Source organism: Marmota marmota, unplaced genomic scaffold, assembly GCF_001458135.2.
Source record: "Marmota marmota marmota unplaced genomic scaffold, marMar, whole genome shotgun sequence".
NCBI classification, from domain to species: domain Eukaryota; kingdom Metazoa; phylum Chordata; class Mammalia; order Rodentia; family Sciuridae; genus Marmota; species Marmota marmota.
Window position 1 is genome coordinate 589,992 of NW_026000305.1, and position 17,082 is coordinate 607,073.

At 38.1% G+C, this 17,082-nt stretch overlaps 1 long non-coding RNA gene across 2 annotated transcripts in view; it reads left to right on the forward strand.

The window, feature by feature from the left end:
- Positions 1 to 17,024, forward strand: part of LOC125614463 — a 38,202-nt gene extending 21,178 nt beyond the window's left edge. For both annotated transcript variants that reach the window (XR_007345049.1, XR_007345048.1), the window contains exons 4-7: positions 5,885 to 6,010; positions 13,984 to 14,089; positions 16,525 to 16,630; positions 16,745 to 17,024. This is a non-coding gene — a long non-coding RNA (uncharacterized LOC125614463). The remainder of the gene's footprint in view (positions 1 to 5,884; positions 6,011 to 13,983; positions 14,090 to 16,524; positions 16,631 to 16,744) is intronic.
- Positions 17,025 to 17,082: the final 58 nt, after the last annotated feature.

A 17,082-nucleotide genomic window follows, 5' to 3' on the forward strand; every position in this document is an offset into this window, starting at 1 on the left:
ATATATATATATATATATATATATATATATATATAAAATACTAGTTATATGAAATGTAACATATGCATATATATTATATTTGCATATATGTCTGCACAGAAAAAACAATGTAATTAAATAGCCTAATGTAAATATCAGTGACAATGAGAATTCTGAGTATTAATACTTTTAACTTCTTCATGTGACTCTGTATTAAACATTAGCATTGAAGAGGAGAGATTATATATGTTAAATTTATAGTTCCTAAAATATCTGTTACTTATATATTTCAGGAACAGAGAATTTTAATCCAGGTAAATGAAAAATTATTACTCCTTAATTACATCCCTTTCTTTCTCTTATAAAGATAATCACTATTCAAAATGAGATGATTATCACTCCTGTGCATAACTTTACCTTTTGCTCAATATAAGAACTTTCTAAATAAAATACTGCTGGGAGCCATTAGCCAAGTAGGTATGACAATTTCCTTGCCAGCGTACCCCATGTTGCTGACATTTTGCAGTGACATTGAATGTAGTTGACCTTGCTCAAGGACCAGGGCGGATTAGGGTGTTCCCGGTTTAACATAATCGTGTTTAGGGCGTTCCCAGTTTAGGTTCCAGGTTTAAGGTTTAAGATTATTCCTGCTGGGAATAGGGCGTATCCTGCTGCCTAAGTTCCCCTTGAGTTCTCACGGGATTCAGACAGTATATTTTGGGAGACTGAAGCCCAGTGGAGGGGGATTTGGGCAGAGAACGTGAATTTGGGAGAGAACATGGATTTGGGCAGAGAACGTGGATTTCCCCAGAACGTGATTGTAGACGGCTGGTGTGAGTTCGGGAATAAAGAGTTGCTGTTTGAATCTACAAGCTGTGTGGTGGCTCGTGATTTTGTGCCCAGCCAGACTGCGGCTTTGTGCCCAGCCAGACTGCGGCAAAATACCATTATTTTTCTGCAATACACATGGTATTCTTATCCAGCTTGATAATTTACTTGACATTTTCTGTGTGTGTGTGTGTGTGTTGATTGTAACTGATTGTTTCAGTCAAGGGACCCTTGTGAGGAGTTCGTGGGGCAACCTTCAATCCAGCATAGTATTTGGTTCATCATCCAGAAAGCCAGTGTTTGTTTCCTTTCCATTCCAACTTCCCAAGTACACTGCTCTTTAATGGGGTTATTTCTTAGCCTTAATGAGAATTGCTATACTTTAATGAGTATTTGAGAATGCTAGAAAGGTACCACACACACTCATACATATTACATAGGGAACTCCGTGCCATCTCTTGTGCTGTGCAGTGTAATGGAGTTGTGGTGAAGAAGTTCTTCAGCTTTTCATCGAATAATTGTCCTTTTTCTGTACTCTGTTGGGGCACTCTGTATTTACATCCATTGTGCACATGACTTGCAGCTTGAGTAGCTTCTTGGAGCTCTAGGAGAAGATGACACTGAATCTTCAGAGAGGGACACCGAAACAAAAGTGAGAATCTCTTCCTAGATTGTGCCTGAGCCACCCCAGGGTGAGTTCCTTCTCCTGTCTTTGCCTGCACTGTCACACGACCATTCCCTGAGTTCTTGTTCTTCTTCACATCTTCAGTAGCTGAGGAGGTGGAAAAGTCACAGTAATGATTAGACCAGTTCCAGGTCCTTTTGGAAGTTCTGGTGACCTCTGTAGAGTCACCTTGGTATATAGGAGAAGGAAGGCCTGACTGGACTCATCAGAGACTTTGAGCCCAGCCTCCTCTTCTGTAAAATGGGGATAAGAGCACTAACCCATACCCGATTGCTGGGACCTTCAATGATAATACCTGCTGTAATAATAATTAGTGATTCCCATGTATCTCTCTGATGGGTGATATAGAGTTGATTAGAACATCTTCCTAGCATTCTTCCATGAAGCCATGTTTTTAATGTACTTTATAATGTTTTATAAAGAAGCCAGGAATTTATATATAGTATTAGCTAAAATTATTAAAGTGTCATATACAAGAATTCAGTGTTTTCAAAAATAATGATACCATATAACTTACTCTATTATAATACCCTATTATAGCTCCTAAAATATCCAGATAGACCTAAATATTATCATTCCCTAGGACAGAACATTTTCAGTTTTGTAGTACGTGGTATGCCTACCACTCACACTACCCTATCGTTAGGCAGACAGACCACACATTTTACTACGAAATTGTCCTAGAAATTCATTGAAAATGAATCCCAAAGGTGTTTTGCTTGCTTATCTTTTGATTTTGTTGATTTGGCTTATTTCATCCATCCCATTTTGGGATTTATTCATTTTGTTACATGTATCAGTGAATCATTATTTTTGTTGATTCCCATAATCCAGTTTATGGATATAGAATAATTTGTTTTATCCATTTACCTGCTGTTAGATGTGGGGATTGTTTCCAGTTTGGGGCTCTTGTTAACAAAGGTCTTAAGAGCATTTGTGAATAAATACTTTTGTAAAATTATGGTGCTTTCTTTCACTAGTTAAATAATTAGTAGCTTCTTGGAGCTCTATGTCTGGATCATAACATAGATATAAGATTAACATGGTAAGAAGCTTTCAAAGGGCAGTGGTTGTACCAGTTTTTATTGCCACTAGTATTGTATGAGGGTTGTATCCTCTAGGACTTTGCCGGTGCTTGGTGTGTTCAGTGTTTTGACCTTAAGCCTTTCCACTGGGAGTGTACTGCTATCTTATAGATTTCATTGACCTTTTCCTAATGGTTAAGGATGTTGAGCATTTTTTCACAAACTTGATGTTTGTATATCCTCTTTATTGTGGTATCTATTCAAATCTTCTGGCTGTTTCTCTTGTGATGTCTCTATTTTCTCCTTATTAACTGCTGTGAGATTTTCAATATTCTAGATACAAATCCTATTACAGATATATGATTTTTTAAAATATATTTTTCTCAACCGATGACTTGGGTATTCTCTCTTCCAATCATAAATTTGGAAGAATTGATGTTTTACATGATTATTTCATGTTTTTCAGACACCAATATATTCTTTTTTAAATATATTTTTGTTGTAGATGAGCACAATACCTTTATTTATTTTTATGTGGTGCTGAGGATTGAACCCAGTGCCTCATAACTGTGAGGCAAGTGCTCTACCCCTAAGCCACAATCCCAGCCCCACTAATATATTCTTGTTTCTATTTTGTTTTAATTTTATTTTACTTTTTTTCCCCAAATTTTTTAGTTGTAGATAGACAAAATACCTTTATTTTATTTATTTGTTTTTTTTTATGTGGTGCTGATAATCAAACCCAGTCTTATGCATGCTAAGCAAGCACTCTACCACTGAGCCAAAACCACAACCTCTTGTTTTTATTTTTACTTATTTATTGGTTTGTTTTTGAGACAAGGTCTCTCTACATTGCTTAGGGCCTCCCTAAGTTGCTAAGGCCGTCTTTGAACTTCCGGCCCTCCTGCCTTAGCCTCCCAAGATGCTGGGATTACAGGCTTATGCCACTATCCCCAGCAGAGCTGTAGTTTTTAACTGGGAGTAATTACAAATTCCAAATTCTTGAGTTTTTCAATTATTATTATTGTGGTGTCTCATCTAAGAAATCTGTACCTAATCCATACTCAATAAGGATTTTCCTCTGTTTTTTGCTAGACATGTTATAGGTTTAGGATTTATGTTTAGATATAGGATCTATTTTTGTATATGATATAGTATATGGATCACAGTTGATACTTGCACATTTGGATATCCATTTGTTCCAGAACCTTTTGTTGAAAAGATTGTCTATTCTCTACTAAATTGCCTTTGTATCCTTGTGAAAAATCAGTTATCCATATATGTCTTGGTGTATTTCTAGACTCTCTATGCTGTTCCTTTGATATACATATTCGGCTAACCTGATGCCAAAAACTTACTGTCTTGATTACTGTAGGTTCATAATTTTTTTTTGAAATTAGGTACATTGTTCTCTAACTGTCATTTTACAAAATTTTCCTTCATAGTATTGATTCTTTGTATTTTCATTTGAATTTTAGAATTAGCCTTCTAGTTTTCTTATCCATTTTGTTAGGATTTTTATTAGGATTACATTGAATCTATAGATTAGTTTTGAAAGAATAAATAATACTAAGTCTTCTGACCTATGAAGATGATATGTCCTCCATTTATTTAGATCTTCTTTAATTGCCTCAGCAAAGATGTCTGGTATTTATTGTATCAGCATGGCACATCTGTGATCAGATATTCATAAATATTTCATAATTTTTGATGCTACCATACATGGCAATATTTTAAAGTATAATCTTTATGATATTATCATTGAACTCTCAACTACAAATGACAGTAGCAGTGAATGATCTTTTTGGTTGAAATCCTGCTCCAGGATTGAAAGGATGTTCAATATTTAATATGATTTTTCCTATATTTCAGTATCAGCTTTTAAAATTCATTGGTAGTATATTGAATCTAGTGAGGAAAAACTGTCCTAGAGGCAATTCTATCAGTCATTTTCAGAAAAATCACACTTATGTAAATAGTCTAGAAGATTTCAATTTTAAATTTGTGCTTAGAAATGAATTTCTTGAGCTAGGTGCAGTGATGCACACCTGTAATCCCAGTGGCTTGGGAGGCTGAGGGAGGAGGATTACGAGTTCAAAGCCAGCCTCAGCAAAAGTGAGGTGCTAAGCAACTCAGTGAGACCCTGTCTCTAAATAAAATACAAAATAAGGCTGGGGATGTGACTCAGTGGTAGAGTGCTCTTGAATTCCATTTCCAGTACCCCCCCTTCCCCCCAAGAAAAAAGAAATGAATCTGTTGAGTTGAAATGTGTGGCCTTTTTGCTTTAGTTCCCAGCAAATTCACCTAACTGAATTCTTGGTATCTTTGGTGGTGAGATAACAAATGTGTATGTGGATGTGTGTGTGTGTGTGTGTGTGTGTGTGTTTATGTATGTTTTTGTATGTACCTGAGGCTGCCAGGAGTATTTATTGTGAGTGATAATATGGTGTTAGATAATATGGTGTCTGTTCTCTTTGTTTTCTGGAATATATTAGGAATAAGATCAGTTTATTAGTTGTTTATTCCCATTTTTGCTTGACCAGCATGGTTACTGTAGTGTCTCATTGATTATTATAATATTGGCACAGAATGAGCATCCACTTATGTTACCTACCATAATCAATTATTACAACACTAGCTTAGAAATTTTGTAGTTCTTTTATTCCTTCTAGAATTGTAAGTTGGAATTTTAATTGCATGACAGTACTCTGTATTCTCCCACTTCTTATTCATGTATTGTTACTGTCAGTATTACTCAGGCATTCCCCCTTTTCTCAAAGAGTTTGCCTCTGTTATTATAATTGTATATTTTATGCTCTATTTATCCCCAACTAACCCAATGAAGGCCCTTTAAGTTGGCCTCAATGTTCATTTGACACTTCCATAGAATTCCCTTGAGTATGCACTTTGCTCTGTGAGCCTGATCATCTCCCTCTCTGTAGAAAGGAAGTCATGAAGCCCACCTCAGACCACCACGTTGAGCATTAGAAGAGTCCAAAAACATCAACCCATAGCCTGTGACATATATTAGGACCTCAACAAGTTTCCCATTCCAACTTGGCCTCCTTCATTGTGTCAATGTAATGCCTCTGACACTAACAATAGCATGGCTACAGAGAGATGACTTGGAAATGTAGCAACAAGCAAGACAACTTCCACATTTCCATTATGAGTGGCCTTCATTGTCAAAGGTGTGTGGGGCAGGGTTGTGTGAGCTGGAAAAAGGACAACTATCATTGCATGGCTTCCCGATAGCACAGTGGGGACAGGCAAGACATGACCACCCCATCCCTTGCATTTCATGTGCTTTGCCATCCTCTTACTTTCCTCTCTATTCCATATGCTTTCTTTCTCCTCTCTCTTCTAGTTAAACATCAGAGAAGGGTGTGGATGCTATACAGAACCAGGAACTCATAGAGAGGAAGCAAGTGTGGTGTGGAGTCTACTAGACAGGCTACTGGAAAAGAGTGGACTGACCACAGGGACACTATAGGTAAGTCACTTCCTTTCTATGATATTTGATTATTCAATAGGATAAAATTCACGATCCTCTGACCAACAGGAAAACTTAGAACTTTGAGTGTGATCCCATGTGGGAAAATAACCTGTGGTCTTAGGTTCAAGGAAAGACCTGGGCGATTTGCAAGAATTACATTAGCAGAGATTCCCCAGATGTCCCAGAAATCTTCATGGGTGCCATTAAATTAGTGGTACACAAATTTGAGCTGTTGGGTTAGCATTTTTCCAAGTGTGGTTCACGGATCGATCACTTCATCAAAATCACCAGGGGTTGCTTAATAAAATGGCCAATTTTTGAGTTCACTTCAAATGCTGAATCAAAACCACGGAGGAAAGTTAGGAAGTGTCTACTTTATTAGTATTCCTTCATTTGGTTCTGGTAGTCATACAGGTTTAAAAAAATGGTGCTATGTATTCATACCAAGATCCTCTAATATTTTGATATGTTTGATGTATAATTTAATTGTTGGTCTTTCCTGCTTGTTGACATTAGATGTCTGTGTCTTCTGTATTGTATCAAACAGGTTGCAAGCAATTCACCCAGTTAAGTACTGTTTATTCACTGATTTGTGTTCAAGGCTCTGGGGAAATAACACAGATTAACAAGATAGGCAGGCTCCTTGGGTGTCATTGTCATTTGGAAAACTGGCAGTAAGCAAGAAAACATATCAATAAGCAGACTGATTTCATATAAGGATTTGTGCTTTGTTGTAAAAAAACAGTAGAAAATGACAAGGATTATGATTGAAAGAAAAGTGGCGCAGGACTAATCACACACACCTGAGATAAGAAGCAGGTTTATTGTCAGGAGCCTGACAAGGCTGCTCTGCACAGAGAGAGAGATAGCAGCAGCAAGCAAGGAGAGCAGCAGCAACTCCTCCTTGAATGTTTCCTTTTATAGGCTAGAATCATGGTCGCGCACCAGGGGTGGGTTTAGTCTTGACTGACATAGTAAGAATCCCCTGATCTTGTGAAAGGCAAGTTTGTTTCTTGGGAACAGAGATAGGCAGTTTTCCTATCTCTCAGAGGGGGAACAGGGAAACCAGAACATCCCTTTATCTTCTCAAGGAGAGAACAGGGAAACCAGGATGTCCCCATCTCAGGGGCCAGTAAGTTTTCTTCTATCTCTCAATAAGAGAACAGGGAGAGACTGGCATGTCTCCAGTTTGGTAGGCTTTATCTTGGGCTACTTTCTATTTCTTGGGAATAAGAACATTATTCTTAAGGTAAGGGTGGGGAAAAGGAAGATGGCTTCAATTATGCTAACAATGATAGGGTGTGTTACTAGTGAATTTTTTTTTTTTTTTTTTTGTCAAGAAGCAACATTTGAGGGGCTGGGGTTGTGGTTCAGTGGTAGAGCGCTTGCCTAGCATGTGTGAGATGCTGGGTTCAATCCTCATCACCACATAAAAATAAATAAATAAAATAAAGGTGTTGTGTCCAACTGCAACTAAAACATATTTTTAAAAAGAAGCGACATTTGAACTATGTCCTGGATGACAAAAAGAAGCAAGGCATGGACCAGCCATTCTGTCAGTGTCTATGCAATGTGTAGACACCTTTTGAATCAGGATCAGAGTGCAAGCTCAGAGGCTGGATCCTGGTGGACAATGTGCAGACTGGTGGGAGGTAAGTGGAGAGGGCAAATGGAGCCACAGAGTTTGGGCTGTGCTCTGTGTAAGGAGTTTGGATTTTATTCTGAGTGTGGAGAGTTAGTGTATGGGCATGACATGATCTGGGTATTTTATTACTCAGGCAACACTGGCCTCTCTGTGAAAGGATTGGAAAGGGACAACTATCTTGTGCTGACAACCTTTAGGAGAATGTTGCCCAAGGCCATGGGAGGGATGAGGGAAGATGGGAGCTGTGCTTCACCAGTGTGCAGAGGGAGGGGTATGCCTGGACAGCGCATGTCTGGAGGAAGGGCAGGAGGGACCTGCAATGGCTGGGCATGGGGGTGGTGTGAGGATGAGACAGAATCAAAGGCCCCTGGGCTTGTTCAGCCCCATGGAGACATGGTGGTGCTGTTTTCTGAGATCAGTTGCTCCAAGTGCCTGACATTCTCAGGATAGTTAGTTTGGTTATCCAATAGTAGTCATAGTAAAATTCATTGATTTAATATAATGTGTCAGTTGATGAATAATACAAACTCTAAAACAAAACTGTAAAAATCTCATCTTGCAAGTATTTATACAACAACTCAGGATATTGCTCATTGACCTTGTACCTAACACTCTTCTAAGGGTTTTCAGGTATCACCTCATGTAATTCTCAAAGTAGCAATCTATGTCATAAGGAAAAATGTTTCCCCTACTTAACAAAAGAGGAAACTGAGATACAGACCCAAGATTACAAGCTAGATATCCCCAAACCATTGCACTTGATTTTTTTTTTTTTTATAATGGGATTTATATGCCTTTGCTTGTGCCAGAATGAAACAGAAAGTAATGTTTGTTTCAAAACATTTTCTCTTCCAGGGTCAGTACTGCATAATCCCAGTTTTGCAGAGGAGGCATTAGAGGTGAACAAAAATATTCAAAGTCATGCAGTTTGTCAGAAGTAGTGTTTGTCCCTAGCCTGTGTCTGGTACCATACTCCTATCCTGCTCACTCAGGAAGAAGAAATACCCTGGTTGAACCCTGTCAGCCCATCGTGGGTAGGCTGAAGCAGGCTGTGGCTGTCAATCTTATTCCTTTGATTGATGGTGGTGTTGTTCACCTATGTCCTCAACATTGTCTGCCTGCTTTCCACAACTTCCTTTTTCTTATAAATACATGTTGAAGTCCCAATTATGACAGTGGATTCATATATTTCTCCTGAAATTCTTTTAGTTGTAACCTCCATGGGGTTATTTTTCAACTATTGTTTTTAGATGTTGATGGACATTTATTTTATTCATTTATTTATATGTGGTGCTAAGGATCGAACCCAGTGCCTCACACATGCTAGGCAAGCGCTCTACCACTTAGCCACAATCTCAGCCCCATGTTTTTTACACATACACATTGAGGATTATAATGTCTTCTTGAGCATTTGGTCTCTTTGTCATTATGAAATTCCCATCTTTATTCTTGTAAACTTTTCTTTTTCCGATATCAGCCCAGCTTGAGATTCATGTGTCTATTCCAGCTCTCATTTGAGTAAAGTTAAAAGTAAAGTGATGGAGAAAGACATACCATGCTAACATTAGGCCTTTTTATATTTAAGTGAGTTTCTTATAGACATAATACATTTGGGGTTTGGATTTTGGATCCCTTCTGGTAATTTGTCTTTTACTTGGTTTATTTAGATCATTGACATTCAAAGTGATATTGATGTGGTTGAATGAACGTCTATTTTATTTGTTCCTATTCTCTATGTGTTGCCCTTGTGCAGTGTCCATATTTCTGTTTCCTGCTCTTTTTCTACCTTTTGTGGGTTTAAGTACTTTTTATACTTACCTTTTCTATTTTTTCTCATTTTATCAGTTTTACTTATTCTTGTCCTTTTTAGTGTTTACACTATGGGGTATTGTCCACTTGCAACTCCTCCAGTGTACTTTCAGATAATTCCATACAGAATTGTAGGAAGTGAAATTAACTTTATATTAACAGATTAATCCTAATCCCTCTCTCACATTCCAGTATCATTGCTATCATTCATTTCACCTATACAGAAGCATACATAATTATACATACAGATACACACATAATCAAAGACTCTGTTGCTATTATTATTTTGAGCAATCTGTAATCTGTTAGATCATTGCAGAGATATGTGGGACCCTCCTGGCCCCAGACAGGTATCCTGGACCTACTTTCCATGTAAAGGTGATACCAGGACGAATAAGACAGGGAAAGTCTCTCTGAGCCTAGCTTCCCTCTGTAAAATGGTGGTAAGATGGGTAAGATGTTTATATGTCCCCAGCTTTTTAAAGTTTTCTTTTTATGTTTTTTTTTTTTTTGGGGGGGGGTACTGGGGATTGAACCCAGGGTCACTTAACCACTGAGATCCACATCCCCAGCCCTTTGGTATATTTTATTTTGAGTCAGAGTCTCACTGCATTGTCTCACTATGCTGTTGAGGCTGGCTTTGAACTCACCATCCTCCTGCTTCAGCTTCCCAAGCTACTGGAATTATAGATATGTGCCACTGTGCCCAACTATTTTTAGTTTTTGACACAGGATCTCCCTAAGTTGCTTAGGACCTCACTAAGTTCTCGAGACCAGCCTTAAACGTGCAATCCTCCTGTCTCTGCCTCCCATTTCATTGGGATTACAGGCCCATGCCCCAGCAACATACTCTATAGTGAACCTTTTTAAAGATGACAGGAAGCCATAAACATACCTTGGAGAAAAGATAGCCCCTTCAATAAACTGTTCTGGGAAAACTGGAAATCCATATGTAGCAGAATGAAATTTAAACCCTCTCACTCTGCACATAACTCAACCTACAGTAGATCAAGGACATAGACATTAGATCAGACACCCTGTGTCCACTAGATGAAAATGTTGGCCCAATACTCCATCAAGCAACTCCTAGTCGCTTAGGATTTGACTTCTTCAACAAGACTTCTAAAGTGCAAGAAATAAAATCAAGAATCAATAAATGGGATGGTGTCAAACTAAAAACTTCTTCACAGCAAAGGAAACAATCAAGAACATGAAGGGAGAGCCTACAGAATAGGAGAAAATTATTGCTCTATCTGTACCTCAGATAGAGCTTTAATCTCCAGGATATATAAATAAGTCAAAAAATTCAATACCAAAACAACAAATAACAGAATCAATACATGGGCAAAGGAACTGAACAGGCACGTCACAGAAGAAGAAATAATGAATTGATAACAAATATGTGAGGAAATGTTCCTCTTGCAATTAGACAAATATAAATTAAAACAACACTGAAATTTGATGAACTCCAGTCAGAATGGCAACAATCAAGAATATATACAACATTAAATGTTGGTAAGGATGTAGGGATAAGGGTATCCCTATGAAATTGAAACCCTCTCTCACTCTGCACAAAACTCAAGCTATGGAGTTTTTATGGCTGAGTAATATTCCATTGTGGCATATATACACAATGGAATATTACTCAGTCATAAAAGGATGACTTCCTGACTTTTGCTGGTAAATGGATAGATCAAGAGACTATCATGCTAAGTGAAATAAGCCAATCCTCAGAAAACAAAGGTCAACTGTTTTCTATGATGTGTGGATGCTAACACATAACAAGGGGGAGAAGAAGAATGGACATTTAGTGGATTAGACAAAGGGGAATGAAGGGAAGGGAGTGAGGAATGAAATAGGAAAGACAGTGGAATGAATCAGACATAACTTTCCTGTGTTCATATATGAACACACCACAGTGAGATTTCACATCATGTACAACCACAATAATTGGATCCTAATTAAAATAACTTATACTCCATATATGTAATATGTCAAAAATACTTTATTGTCTATATACATGACAATATATATATAAAAAGAACAAAGAAAAAATAAAGAAGCCTGGAAGTTTTCAAGTATTAGTGAAAATGCCAAGTGTAAGAATTCAGTATTTTCAGAAATAATGCCAGCTATTTGCTCAATTATAATAATACATAGCTATAGTCCTAAAAATAATGAGGTAGACCTAAGATTTTCATTTTCTAGACAAAATACTTTCACTTCTATATCCCTAGATTTCATACCACACCTAATGCCCTGTCCCCAGGTAAGCACAGCACTTCTTTTGCTATAGATAGATTTTATGTCTAAAAAATTTATTGAATTGGCATTGTAAAGATGGTTTCTTTTTTAAATTTGGCTTATTTTATTAATCTGGATTATTTTAGATTTATGCAATTTATTGTATTTATCAACAGTTCTTTCTCTTTCATTTATTCTTTTTGTTTGTTTGGTTTTGCTTTTGCCGTTTTTGGGGTTAAACTTGGGACTTTGTACTTGTTAGGCAAGTGCTCCATCCCTGAGTTACCCCCAACCTAGTTCATTCTTTTTTATTACCAAATAGTATTCCGTGGTATAGCTATAGCACAATGTGTTTTATACTTTTACCTGTTGATAGATATTTGGACTATTTCCAATTTGGGGCTTCTTAAAAAAATTGTAGTGAGGATTTAACTCAGGGGTGCTTTTAGCTCTTTTTATTTTTTATTTTGAGAAAAGATCTCACTAAGTTGCTTAGATCTCACTAAATTGCTGAGGCTGGTCTTGAACTTCTGATCCTTTTGTCTCAGCCTCCAGAGCTGGTGTGATTATAGACATATGCTACCATGCTGGTCTCAGTAGGGGCTCTTGTAAATAATACTCCTTTCAGATTTCCTCATAAGTGTTTTCATGGAAATATGCATTTTTTCCCTTAGAGTAAATGTTTAGGAATAGATGACTGGATCACATCTTAAATGTAAGATTAACATGACTAGAAACAACCAAACTGTTGGCCATGGTTGTACCCTTTTCCATTACCATTTGCCTAGTATGTGTGAGACACTGGGTTATGCTCAGCACTACATGTAAGTAAATAAAATAAAGATCCATTGACAACTGAAAAAATTAAAAAAATATAAAAATAAATATATACCCTGCCTACCTTTCCTCTTGCTCCCAGAAAACTAATGACAGTTACCTAAACCCAGCAATATAACTGCCCCAGAGACCAGCTGGAAATGTGGCAATAAAAAGTAGCATGTAGGGGCTAGGGTTGTAGCTCAGTGGTAGAGCGTTTGCCTAGCATGGGTGAGCACTGGGTTTGATCCTCAGCACCACATAAAAATAAATAAATAAAATAAAATTCCTGTGTACATCTATAACTAGAAAAATATTTTTTAAAAAAGGAAGTAGCATATACTCACAGTTATGCCTTGAATGAAGCCTTGAGGACATTGAATGTCTGTTTGTATGTGTTGTTTTTCTTTCTTTCCTTTTTTTTTTCTTTTTTTGTACCAGGGATTGAACTCAAGGACACTCAACCACTGAGCCACATCCCCAGCCCTATTTTGTATTTTATTTAGAGACTGGGTCTCACTGAGTTGTCTAGTGCCTTGCCTTTGCTAAGGCTGGCTTTGAACTCCTGATCCTTCTGCTTTAGCCTCCCGAGCTGCTGGGATTGCTGGTGTGCTCCACCACACCCCGCTATGTGTGATTTTTTGCAGGATCCTTTCCTGAAGGATGTCAGGAGAGAAAAGATCATGAAACAGTTCCTTTAATTCTGTTTCATTTTCTGTCCCCTTTTTGATATTCTAGTTTGATATTGGAGAACCATTTCCATACTGATCTCCAAATTAGAGAGTGAAAATAAAGGGGAGACACAGGAATCACGAGCTCTTGTCACTGATGCTAGTCCCATACCTCCTATACTGCCATGCAGTGAGATTCCATCTGCACCATCAGCTTCTTCAAAGTTCCAAGGTTTTGAATGAATACCTACAAGGGCACAATACTAAAACTATAGGTTTTTAAGTCATGATGTATAAGGGAAGCTACTGAGTATCCTTAGGGAAAGGCAAGAGTTAGAATCTCGCTTCTTTTTTTAAATTATTTTTTTATTTGTTTTAATTAGTTACACATGACAGTACAATGACCTTGACATATCATAATTTGAATCAGATGGGATATAATTTCCCATTTTTCTGAGTATACAGGTTGCAGAATCACATTGGTCATGCAGTCACATATATACACACAGTAATAATAATGTCTGTTTCATTCTACTATCACTTCTTACTAGACAACTCTGGAGAATTGATTGTTCATAAATGAGTTTGCTTTGGTCAACTGTAAATTGGGAATAATGATACCTTCCTCATATAATCATTGTGAGAAGATTACACCAAAATGCATTTAGCCATAAACCTGTAAGTGACATCATAGAATAGGTTCCCCATTTGAAACTGTTTATCCTGTAAACTGTTTCTGGTATTTCTTTAATGAGATGATCTTGTTTTGTTTTTTATAATCTTAGCCATGCTGCATGACCATACTTATGCATAGGCCTTAGACTTTCTGCAGACCATACCTAAGAGTACAGCAACTGACAGGGGCCTCACCTGCTTCTTCCTTAAATGTTGGTAAGTGTCTACACAAAGAAGTTGTGACACTCTTTTCCTCTCCCAAATTGTATGAAGTTCTCATGTCCCCACATTTTCCATTTAAAAGCAATGCACTATAATCACCAAATCATTGATTGGGTTTTGTTAAAAGTATTCCAGAACCTTACAAGGCATAGATAGGACCATTGTCATTGAATTTAGGTACCCACATGTGAAATATGCTGCTATGTTGTGCAAGTTTGTCCCCTCTGGAAGCCATGTTAGGATTTGATCGCCATTGTGACAGTTTTTGGAGGTGAAACCTCTGGGAGTGGATTGGACTGTGAAGTCCCTGCCCTCTAAATGGATCATTTCTGTTATCATAGGAGTGAGCTCCTTATAAAACTGTGGGTTTGGCTCCCTTTTTCTCTTTCTCTCTCTCCTGCCATCTTACCTTCTGTTGTGTGATTAGGCAGCAAAAATGGCCTCACAAGATATTGGCATGTTGATCTTGGGCTTTCCATCTTCTGGAACTGTGAGGAAATAAATTTCTGTGGTTTATAAATTACCCAGTTTTAAGTATTTTTTTATAGCAGCACAAATGGACTTAGGTCATTTATATGGAAATATGATAAGGAAAATGAAAATCAATCTAAAATTCCAACAAAAGTATATCAGCAAATCATAATACTGCAAAGCCCATTATTTGCACAGATCTAGTTAAATAGATACACTTATATTTGGTTAGCACACATTAGTAAAGAGATTTTAAAGTTCAGTGAGACCTGTTATAACATGCATATTCTTTAACTGTCACAGTTGTGGAGACTTAACCACAAGATACTGGCTAGTGTGGCCTCTGCCATCATCACTCATGTGTCTGCACTGTTTAGAGCAGAGATGACCATTTCCCTAGCTAGCTCAGTGCCTTTGGGCCCCCTGACCATGCTATATCCATCCTTCCATCCAAAAAGGACACTTTTTCTCATGGCTGGATGTCCAGCCTCTGTGAATCACCCACAGGCCTCCAAGCAGTAATATGAAACAGTATTCAGGTCTGAGAGTGAACTATAGGCCTCCAATTCCTTCTCTGTCTGGGGATTATCTCCCTTCCTCTCCCCTCTCTATGTCTTTAGAGGCCCTTCCCTCCCTACCAGTTCCAAGCAGCTCATTTTTCCCCCATAAGTTTCTATAAAATATGGGAGAAACACTGCCTTCCAAGAGCTGCTACCTTCAGCACTGCCATAAAACTACTCAGGGAAGGGGAAGGGGCAACAAGCATGGGTCCCTGTTTCAGAGTGAGTAAACACAGAGAGAACAGAGTTTTACCTCCTAATTTGTATGTGTGCCAGTGCATATACTAAGGATCTGCCACCAATCATTTAAGTTGTCCAGGCTGGCAGGTTTCTCCCTTTGTCTGGCAGTGGGCCTGGTGACCAACCTTCTTGACACCAGCTCTGTGGTTAGGAGCTCATGCTTGGTACTCAAATACATTCATGAAGAGAGGATATCCATAAAACACTAGTAGGGTTATAGTGAGATTTAATCCAGAAACTGAAGAATGGGAAGAGTACCCCTCTTAAGAATCTGCTTCATAAACAATAGGTGCTTTCCTCCCTGGAGAAGGGAAATCCTGTGGCAACTTGAAACAGGTCCCTCAGCCTGGGCCCCTTTACCAAAATCTACATCGAAATTACTTTGATGAGGAGTCTTTTCTAAACCCTCATCAGGACTCCCTTGTTGTTGGAAATAGGATTTCTGATTCAGAAAGCTATTCAGGTTATTAAGTTGTAATAATATGGGACCCAGAAAGAGATATGTCCAGTGGGTACCTACAATATAGGTAAGTGTCTATTTTTTCCATCCTACCAATCAGCTTTTTTTTGTTTTTGTACTGAGGATTGAACTCAGGGGCACTCGACCACTAAGCCACATCCCCAGCTCTATTTTGTATTTAATTAAGAGACAGGGTCTCACTGAGTTGCTTAGTGCCTTGCCATTGCTGACGCTGGCTTTGAACTCGTGATCCTCCTGCCTCAGCCTCCCGAGCCACTGGGATTACAGGCATGCAACGACCACTGCACCTGGCCCAACTAGTTTTTTTTTTTTTTTTCCCAAGTATTTTTTAGTTGTAGATGGACACGCTATCTTTATTTATTTTTATGTAGTTCTGAGGATTGAATCCAGTGCCTCACACTTGAGAGGCAAGCTGTCTTCCACTGAGCTACAGCCCAAGATCCCCAACTAGCTTTTTTTTCAGTTTTTGTTAGTTGTTAAGTGGATACAATACCTTTTAAATTTTTTTATGTGGTGCTGAGGACAGGACCCAGTGCCCACACATGCTAGGCCACCTCTACCACTGAGCTACAACTGCAGCCCCCCACTAACCAGCATTTGTCAATATTTCCAGGGATATGATTTTGTCTTGTTTTGCTAGAAGATTTTGTCTTATTAGATCATCTTATTTTCCCTAGACCTTTCCTAGTGGAAGTGTCATCTCAGATGATCTTTAAACTTACACATTCTGAAGCCATTACATGGAGTTATCAGATGTAGCAAATAAAAATACAGGATGCTAAGGTAAGTTTGAATTTAGAAACAAACGTAAAATTTTATTGAATGCCAAATAATTATACTAAAATGATTTGTTGTTTATCTGCAATTCATTTCAAATAGGTGTATTTTATCTGTCAGGCTTGCACATGGGGAACTTGTAGGGTGGAACCAAGGTGCTCCTGTCAACAACCCCAGCTCACCTCCCAAGAAATGACATCAGCACTCATGATTCCTGGAAGTGAGCTCTCTCAGGTGTGCCAGATGAGTGGAGCTCCAGATGACAGAGATGACAACACCATGGGGAGAGTTAGCCTTAAATGACAGATACCACATAGAGAAAAAAATACCTACTCATCCTTGTCAATACACAGACACCTGAATGATAATAAATGGGTATTGCTTGGGAGTTTTAAGCAAAAATGGAAATCACTCCTGTGGTCTAAGGTGTATTCTTTCTATTTTTTTTTTTTTTTGGG